The sequence below is a fragment of the Aptenodytes forsteri genome, unplaced genomic scaffold (genome assembly GCF_000699145.1).
Source record: "Aptenodytes forsteri isolate BGI_AS27 unplaced genomic scaffold, ASM69914v1 Scaffold172, whole genome shotgun sequence".
Classification (NCBI taxonomy): Eukaryota; Metazoa; Chordata; class Aves; order Sphenisciformes; family Spheniscidae; genus Aptenodytes; species Aptenodytes forsteri.
In genome coordinates this window covers 7,226,003-7,234,195 of record NW_008795018.1, presented here as the reverse complement: position 1 = coordinate 7,234,195, position 8,193 = coordinate 7,226,003, and positions in this window count along the sequence as shown.

Genomic DNA, 8,193 nt, shown 5'->3' with positions numbered 1-8,193 from the left:
TACTACTGAATTCATAGACAATAATGGATTGGTCATGTATTACTGTGAATCTCTCAAGGATGCTATGTTTTTATTTCTTCAAAATGGTAAAGAACATCTAAATAGACATTATGGTCAATAATACTCTAGGATATACGACAGTATGTAGCAGCTATGTAATTTAGCTATGTAGAAGAGAAGACTGGATATCAGCTTCATTTATACTGTTATATTAATCTATTGTATAATATTGCTATTTATTGTGATTCTCTTAAATGTCTAAATCAATGTTAAAAGCGTGAAGAGGCTCATATGACTTTTTTTTTTTTTTTAATTGAGATTTCAGAAAATATAGGTGGAGCTTCAAGCAGCATGCAAGTGACAAAAATATATTGACAATTGCAAGTCCTCTGGCAACATTTATTTGTGGATGACCTTTAAAAGATATCTTCTGCCTCCAGGCACACACGTTATTTACACTAATCCTCTTAAGTTTCCCTTACGGCTCCAATATGCTGCTGCTTACCCCAACATCACCTTCTGTCTTTGGACCTCATTTCTCTGTTTCTTTTTTTTTTTTTTTTTTTTAACTTCTGATAGCAGCTGCTAATGGAGCAGTCTTTTCCTATAAAGTTTATTAGGAGTGTGCAGCTGATTTCAAAAAGCTCAAGATTGGCTTTATGGAGTGCAGCCTGAGAATTAGAGGAAAGTATCCCAAAACAGTTTTGCAAATGAGTTGCTTGGAGGTAGAGTGCAGACTATAAAGGGGCTAGAAAATCCTATCAAAAGTGATTAAGAGACTAAAAGAACATTTAGGCAAGAATAGATTTTTTTTTTTTTTGCTATTGTTATATCTACTGTCATGTTAATGTTATCAATAAGTGCTTTTGCAATAATAAGAAAATAATTTATTCAAAGTTGTATATTAAACAAGAAAAAGGAAATAATTTTTCATTGACTCTACTTTTATCTCCATGGAGTGTGGTTTTTCCCCATTTTGATTGCTTGTACAAAGCCTAAAACTAATTAGAGTTAATTGGAAATATACACCCAGATAATACTGTTAAAAATCTTATAAGAAATACAGACTTGCTCTCAAAAATATTGTAAACAGAAAACTAATGATGGTCACTTAATTACTAGTTAATAAGAAAATATTTTTATGTTTTCTTTGGAATAATTAAGAAATAATATCATTTTTTAGAGGGAAAAAAATGTATGAACTTGCAATTCCTATTGTATGCTGTATCAATCCTCTTAACCGTGTAAATTCCCTGGTTATTCATTTAGTTGATATTATAAAATATATTAATAACTCATCTGTCATGGTGGGGAGATATCCAAAATATGCAAATTCAAAAGAAGGTTCTTAAGACATCTAAATGAATTCTCATCATCCCAAAGTGGTGACAACATATTTCTACATAACCAACTCAAGAATATCATGAAGAGTCTGCACTCCATAGACATATCACGCTAGAGAATAATATTCTTGAAAGGAAAAGATCTGGAGAAGAAAAGCAGATAAGGATACATTTCAGAAAATAAATTTCTTCAAATCTGAAATAAAAATCTTAGTTGAATTTTATTTCATGAGATTCTATGAACACCTAAATCATACTACTAATTTATACTTTATTCTACTTTGATGTAGTAAAACAATTTTAATATTAATATAACTCTTACTTATGACATTTTCAACTGCAATTCAATAGGATACTCAGGCTTGTAGACTTTGGGCAGGAATTTTTTCAAACCACTAATTGTCCTTTCTAGAGGAAAAAAGCTGTTCCATATTCAGTGTGCTTTTCATGGTTTTGGTATTTTGATCTGTGAATTCCTCACTTAAGACAGTCTGAGCTAGATCTAGCAAAAGTTAGAGGTGCCTAAGAGTGTGATGTTGCAGTTTAAGCATTGTGAAGCCCCATTTAGGAATAGAGAAACTTGATTAATGTGTCTAAAGCTCCCCAAACTGTGCAGTGGAAATGCTGAGTACCTCAGAAGGGCATCTCAATATGTAGGCACCAACTAAAGTCACATTCAGTGTGCAACAACATAGTACTAGCCATTAGAAAATGCTAAGGACAGGGTCCAATCTTAAATATCAACCTTCTATTATTTTAATGAGATGCTTCTTTACTCATAATACCTTAACATCATGAAGATAGTTGTCTATGTTTTTAAAATATACAGAGAAACAAGGAATCAGGGTAGAAAGCATGACACTTGAAGGTAGAATGGTATAGGTCAGAACACATGAAAACAAAGGAATGTGGATCCTTAGAAGTTCATCCACTCCTAGTTTAAAAATTCTCTCTCTTAAATTCATTCTCTAGCGCTTAGTAAACTGAACTTGCATGAGTGTTTTTTCCCATTTGCAAGGCCCTCCCTTTTTAACCTGTGAAGCTTTGTGAAGCTTGAAAGAACAAATAAACTTAGAAACCTCACATCTCTGTCCAAATTGGTTGATATGAAATATAGTTTAAAAAAATGTTTATGATCAGAAAAACCAAGTTTCTCTGTCCAAACAGGCTGAACAAAACCCCAGAAATTCTAGAGTTCCCTTCTTTGAAGTAGATGTTCCAGCTGTAAAGATATTTAGCTAAAATCACTTCTCTTTCTAACCTCATAAATCTTGAATTCTTTCCTGCACAGTGACATAGCTTCAATAGGAGAAATGAAGAGTACTCCAAAAGACATGAATAACTTATAGCCTGATGGTTATGGCACTTAAAAATAAGTGATAGTTTGTAAAGAGTCAGATCCTGTCAGTGTGTATCAGTCATGCTCTAAGAACACCTCTCTGATTGAGTCTTTGTCTTTGTCAAAGATTCCTGGGTTCAATGCCCTTTCCAGATGAAAGGAATTAAAATCTTTAACTTCTGCCAACCTAGGAATGTTTTCACCAGGGAACTACTACTCAGGCTGAATGTAAGTTGTGGACATTTAGTTACTTAATTTTGGCAGACAAGAAATAATAAGAAAAAAAAATTCCAAAAAAAGGACACACAAGGAGGGGACATAATGTTTCTAACGTGTTGGTTATGGAAGTCAGTGAAGAGGCATGGTCTTGAATTAGGTTAGGCTAAGGGAAAAAAAGAACCTAAACATCCCACTTTCTTTCTAAATGCTCTAAGTATGATGTTTTACACAAAAAGTAGTTGAGAGACTAGTCTTTAGTGAAGAAATCTGAACCCTGGATCAAGAGCTGAGAAAAGGGCATATGCATGGCTGAGGAAGGTACTTGCAATCTGAAAGGGGTAGCCACTAGCTGCAGCTTCCTCCACTGGCTAACTTCTGACATGTTTTTCCTTAGACTGTGGCTTTTTTAAGAAAACAAGGCTTAAACTGTCTTTGCCCTATCACACTATCTTTCCTCATCTCCCTATCCATAACTTTGAAACTGAGCAATTTCAATCAAATGTTGCAGAGGATGAAGGTCTCAAAATTAAAAAGTTCCTTTGGATTTCAAGAAGAAATGGCAGATTAATAAAAATTAATTACTGTATTAGGCTGGCCAATCAGCACACATAGTCGGGCTGCCAGTCACAGCAAGCAGAGTTCTGAACTCACTGAAACACAAGTAATCTCTGTCACTAGGAAAAAGAAAGTCAGTAAGTCAGCATTTCTGTGAAAAGGCTGGAAAGAACAAAGGGAAGAGGTGGAAGGGGACAGTTCTGAGGTCAAGCTGTCGTGGGCAGTATATTATGTGGGAACTTAAAATGTCTATGCATGAGTTAAACTTTGTTGCTGCAGTTCATCATGGAAGAGGTTGTTTTGCAGTGCCATTTTAAGGATAAACTTACACAGACAGAAGTAGATAAACTTTTTAGAGTTCACACCCCAAGCTTCTCAGATGCAGTCCATGCAGCTAACATGTATTTCCAGACTACAACTGGTGTAGAATGTAAGCGGGATGTGGTGGGTTGGCCTTGGCTAAGGGTCAAACTCCCACCCAGCTGCTCAGTCACTCCCCTTCCTCAATAGGGTAATAATTCACAATTCATAAAAGCAAATAATTAGTGTTTTTATTTGAATATTCAGCTGTTTTGAAAATTGTTCATGAGCATTATGTCTCATAGGTGTTCAGAGTGTAACATTGCCTTACAGAGCTGGTTTATTTTTGTTTGGGTTTTTTTTTTAAATGACAGAAAACTCTAAAGATTATCATATTTTTGGGTGTTTAAAATGTATGGAGGTGATTCTAAACTTTTGTTAACCAAGGAAATGTTTTGGAAACTACATTTGTGTTTTTCCCAATGTGTTTATCACTCAGAACCTATTTACAAATGGGTTCTTTTAAACAAATTAAACAAATTAAAATCGTCCCTGCCCAAAAAAGGTAGCCTTTGGAGGGACTTTTCTTCCTGATCTAAGCCTCTCCTTTAAAGAGCATTTTTTTCAGTGCTCTGAGTTTTAAATGTAGGCACCTGACTTAGATAAAAAGAATTTAATCACTTCATGACTATATTTCATTTTTGTCCATCTTTTAAAGTTTCTATTAAAGAGGCATTTTCACTCTATTGTTCAAAAGAAAATGCCACACTTCTTAATGTATCTACCTGTGGAGCAATCATTTAAAAAGAAAAGGTGAAATGGAGTTGTGGAACTTTTTTTTAATTAACTTAAATTAAAAACCTGTAGAAAATCTGAGATCCATGAATACCTACGTTGATTCTATTTCTTAACTCTGTTACCTTTGCCTTGCCTTGATGCATGGTTGCATAACTCTGGTAACACTGATTTGGTGCTTTGCCTCAGATATTCTTCTTTGGAGGTAGACAGTAGAGTGACCATAATCAATACCACCCCTCTCAGTATTAACTTAATGCAAAATTCTTGTAAGGTTCATTGTACAACAGTGCTTGCAACGTATCTTCCTCGGTTCACTGGGGAGCTATGAAGTGATCAGGGAGAAATGATGGTGCAGAGGTGGGTGAGAACTGGCAATTTTTCTTTTCGGGAGAATGTCATAGGTTTGAAAAACTGTCTCTCAGGTCTGAAGAGGAATTCTGACGAGGGAAAAAGATCATCAAAACTCTGAGATGTTATTTACCTATCTGCTTCAGAGCAGAAACATGAACCTTGCAGACATGCAAAGTTCAGTGATGCTTAGTGTTCCGGGCATCTTAGCTGTTACACTCTGTGTTTCAGAACTCTGTAATGTCCCTTTTTTTTCTTTTTTTTCCTTCCAATAAGGAAGGAAAACAAGTCTTAAAATACTCTGTGAGATTAATTTCTTCTTTTCTAGGCAGCCATAGTTATTAATCCCTAGCTTATGCCCTAAAAACTGGAATGACTGAGATAACACTATTTGGATCAAAATGCAGATCTTTTGGAGGCTGTTGAGTAGCATTCAAATTGGTAGCAGTATTAGACCAATCCTATACTAAAAGCCAACAAACTATAGCTCTTTTAGTATTTGTTCTATGTGCGTAGGCCATTCCAAACCTCAGTTTAGGAAGGGAGAGGCAACATGTGAAAAAGCATTATAGTTTTTCTGTTTTGGGATATTTTTTTAAGGGACCTGACTTCCCTCTTTCTCCCAGCCTTCCCTGTTATATGTGTTATTATTCAGCAACTGACATGTTAATGCAAAGTGGTTAAAGAACAAACAGGTAACTATTAAAAAAACCTATGTATTTTATTGTCATTTTAATATTAAATCAGTTATATTCAGTATACATATGAAACAACTGAGTAAAAGTGGAATCAGCTAAATCCATATTCATATGTGTCAATATAAAGCACTGTCTGAACACTGATACATGTGCTTCTGAAAAAAACTTACCTTGATCCTTCTTAACTTATCAAATGATTGTGTAAGGCATATAATTTTAAGTTTTGTAGTACTGAAAATTGGATTACATGGAATGAACATGAATTTATAGAAGCTAAGGATTATCTCATTAAGATCTCCATGAATTTAAAACCATGCTGCATTGATAATATCCTTTGAGATATCTCCTTAGCTAGTGAGAATACTATTGACACCATTTTTGGGGGGAGGAAATAACATTTTAACTGTATTGAAAATATTTGTGATGCTATGGTGTGTTGACCTTGGCTGGCCACCAGGTGCCCACCAAGCCATTCTATCACTCCTCCTCCTCAATAGAACAGGGGGAGAAAATACAATGAAAAAGATCATGGGTTGAGATAAGGACAGGGAGATCACTCACCAAGTACCATAATGGGCAAACCAGATTTCACTCAATTTAATGTAATTTATTTCCAGTTAATAAGAACAAATCTAAACCCACCTTTCCCCTACAACTCTCTTCTTTCCAGGTTCAACTTTTCTCCTGACTCTTCTACCTCCTCCCTCTAAGCAGCTCAGGGGGATGGGGAATGGGGGTTGGGGTCAGTTCATAAGGCTTCTTATCTGCTGCTCCTTCCTCCTCACACTCTTCCCCTGCTCTAGTGTGGGATCCCTCCAGTGAGATACAGTCCTTCATGAACTGCTCCAATGTGGGTCCTTCCCACGGGCTGCAGTGCTTCAAGAACTGCTCCAGCATGGGTCCTTTCCACAGAGTAGAGTCTTTCAGAAATGGACTGCTCCAGTGTGGGTCCCCTGCGGGTCACAAGTCCTGCCAGAAAACCTGCTCCTGCATGGGCTCCTCTCCATGGGCCTCAGCTCCTGCCAGGAACCTGCTCCTGTGTAGGATCTCCACGGGCTGCAGCTTCATTCAGGGCACATCCACCTGCTCTGGCGTGGGGTCCTCCAGGGGCTGCAGGGTGTATATCTGCTCCACTGTGGTCCTCCATGGGCTGCAGGAGGACAACATGTGTCACCGTGGTCTTCTCTACGTGCTGCAGGGGAATCTCTGCTCCAGTGCCTGGAGCACCTCATCCCCCTCCTTCTTCTCTGATCTTGGTGCCTGCATAGTTTTTTTCTCTCACATTTTCTCAATCCTCTCTCAAAGCTACTGCCCAGCATTTTTTACCCTTTCTTTAAAATGTTATCACAAAGGGACCACCAGCATTACTGACTGGCTTAGCTTTGGCCAGTGGTGGGTCCATCTTGGAGCCAGATGGAACTGGCTCTGTCTGACATGGGCGCAGTTCCTAGTGTCTTCTCTGGAACTGGCTCTGTCTGACATGGGCGCAGCTCCTAGTGTCTTCTTACAGAAGTCACCCCTGTAGCCTCCCTGCTACCAAAACTGTCACGTAAACCCCATACGGATTCTAAGGGCTTACATATTAAAATCGTTATCCTCATACAATACCTAAGGCCTTCAGATATAGCTGCTCAGAACAGAGTCAATCTACTGTAAAATCTGGCTCATTTTCATAGTGGTATGACCAACTATTTTATCTCTTATTCATATACCAGTCAAACATGATGACCTGTTCTTTTGAACACTTGCATGACTTTTCAGCAATGTCTCATAAATCTAACAAATAACTTTTCTGCAAGGAGTATCATGGAAGAAATACTGTAAGGGGTATCTGTTTTCCAAGAAAAAGAATACTGAAAACCATAAACAACAAGAACATCAATTCACATATTACTTCTGACACACTCCACTTCTGATGATATACTTGTTTGATTTGGATTGTATTTGGTTTTCAAGGCCAAGCTTCAGGAAAGGCAGCTATATTTGAGGGAAAAATGGTAGTATCAAAATAATTTGTTGCAAATTTTTCCTCTTTTCAAATTCTCTTGCAGGTCACAGGAAGATGAATATTCAGTTTCAGATCCAATAAACTATTCAGTTTGGCTCAGCTCTAGAAAAGAAATGAATTAAAGCACTTCTCATCCAGCTGAGAGCAATACACACAAAATGAACTTCAAAAGTCTTCTGTTTCCCAGGTATCAAGGACTGTAGGAGGATGCCAGAAATATATAGGTTATTTCAAACTGAAACTGTCCTGGTCCCAACTCCTTTAGAACTCCCCTCTGGTGGTCCAGGGCTTCTGGGAAGTTGAGAGTAAGAAAGAGCTGTGCTTCCCTTTGCTTACCACCAAAAATGTTGTACGTTAAAATTTAGAGATTAAAATATTTAAAAGCTATGGAATCAAAGCAAGCAAAGAAGCAAACAAACAAACAAAAAACCAGGTGAACAAACAAACAGAAAGAGTCAAAAGCCTGAGATGACACTCTCATCTCTCCTTTTAGAAAAGCATGTGTCCAAAGACACCAGTGATTCTTCATGTCTAAATTTATCTTTGATTTAACTGGAACAAGACAATTTTAAAAAAAAAAAAAAA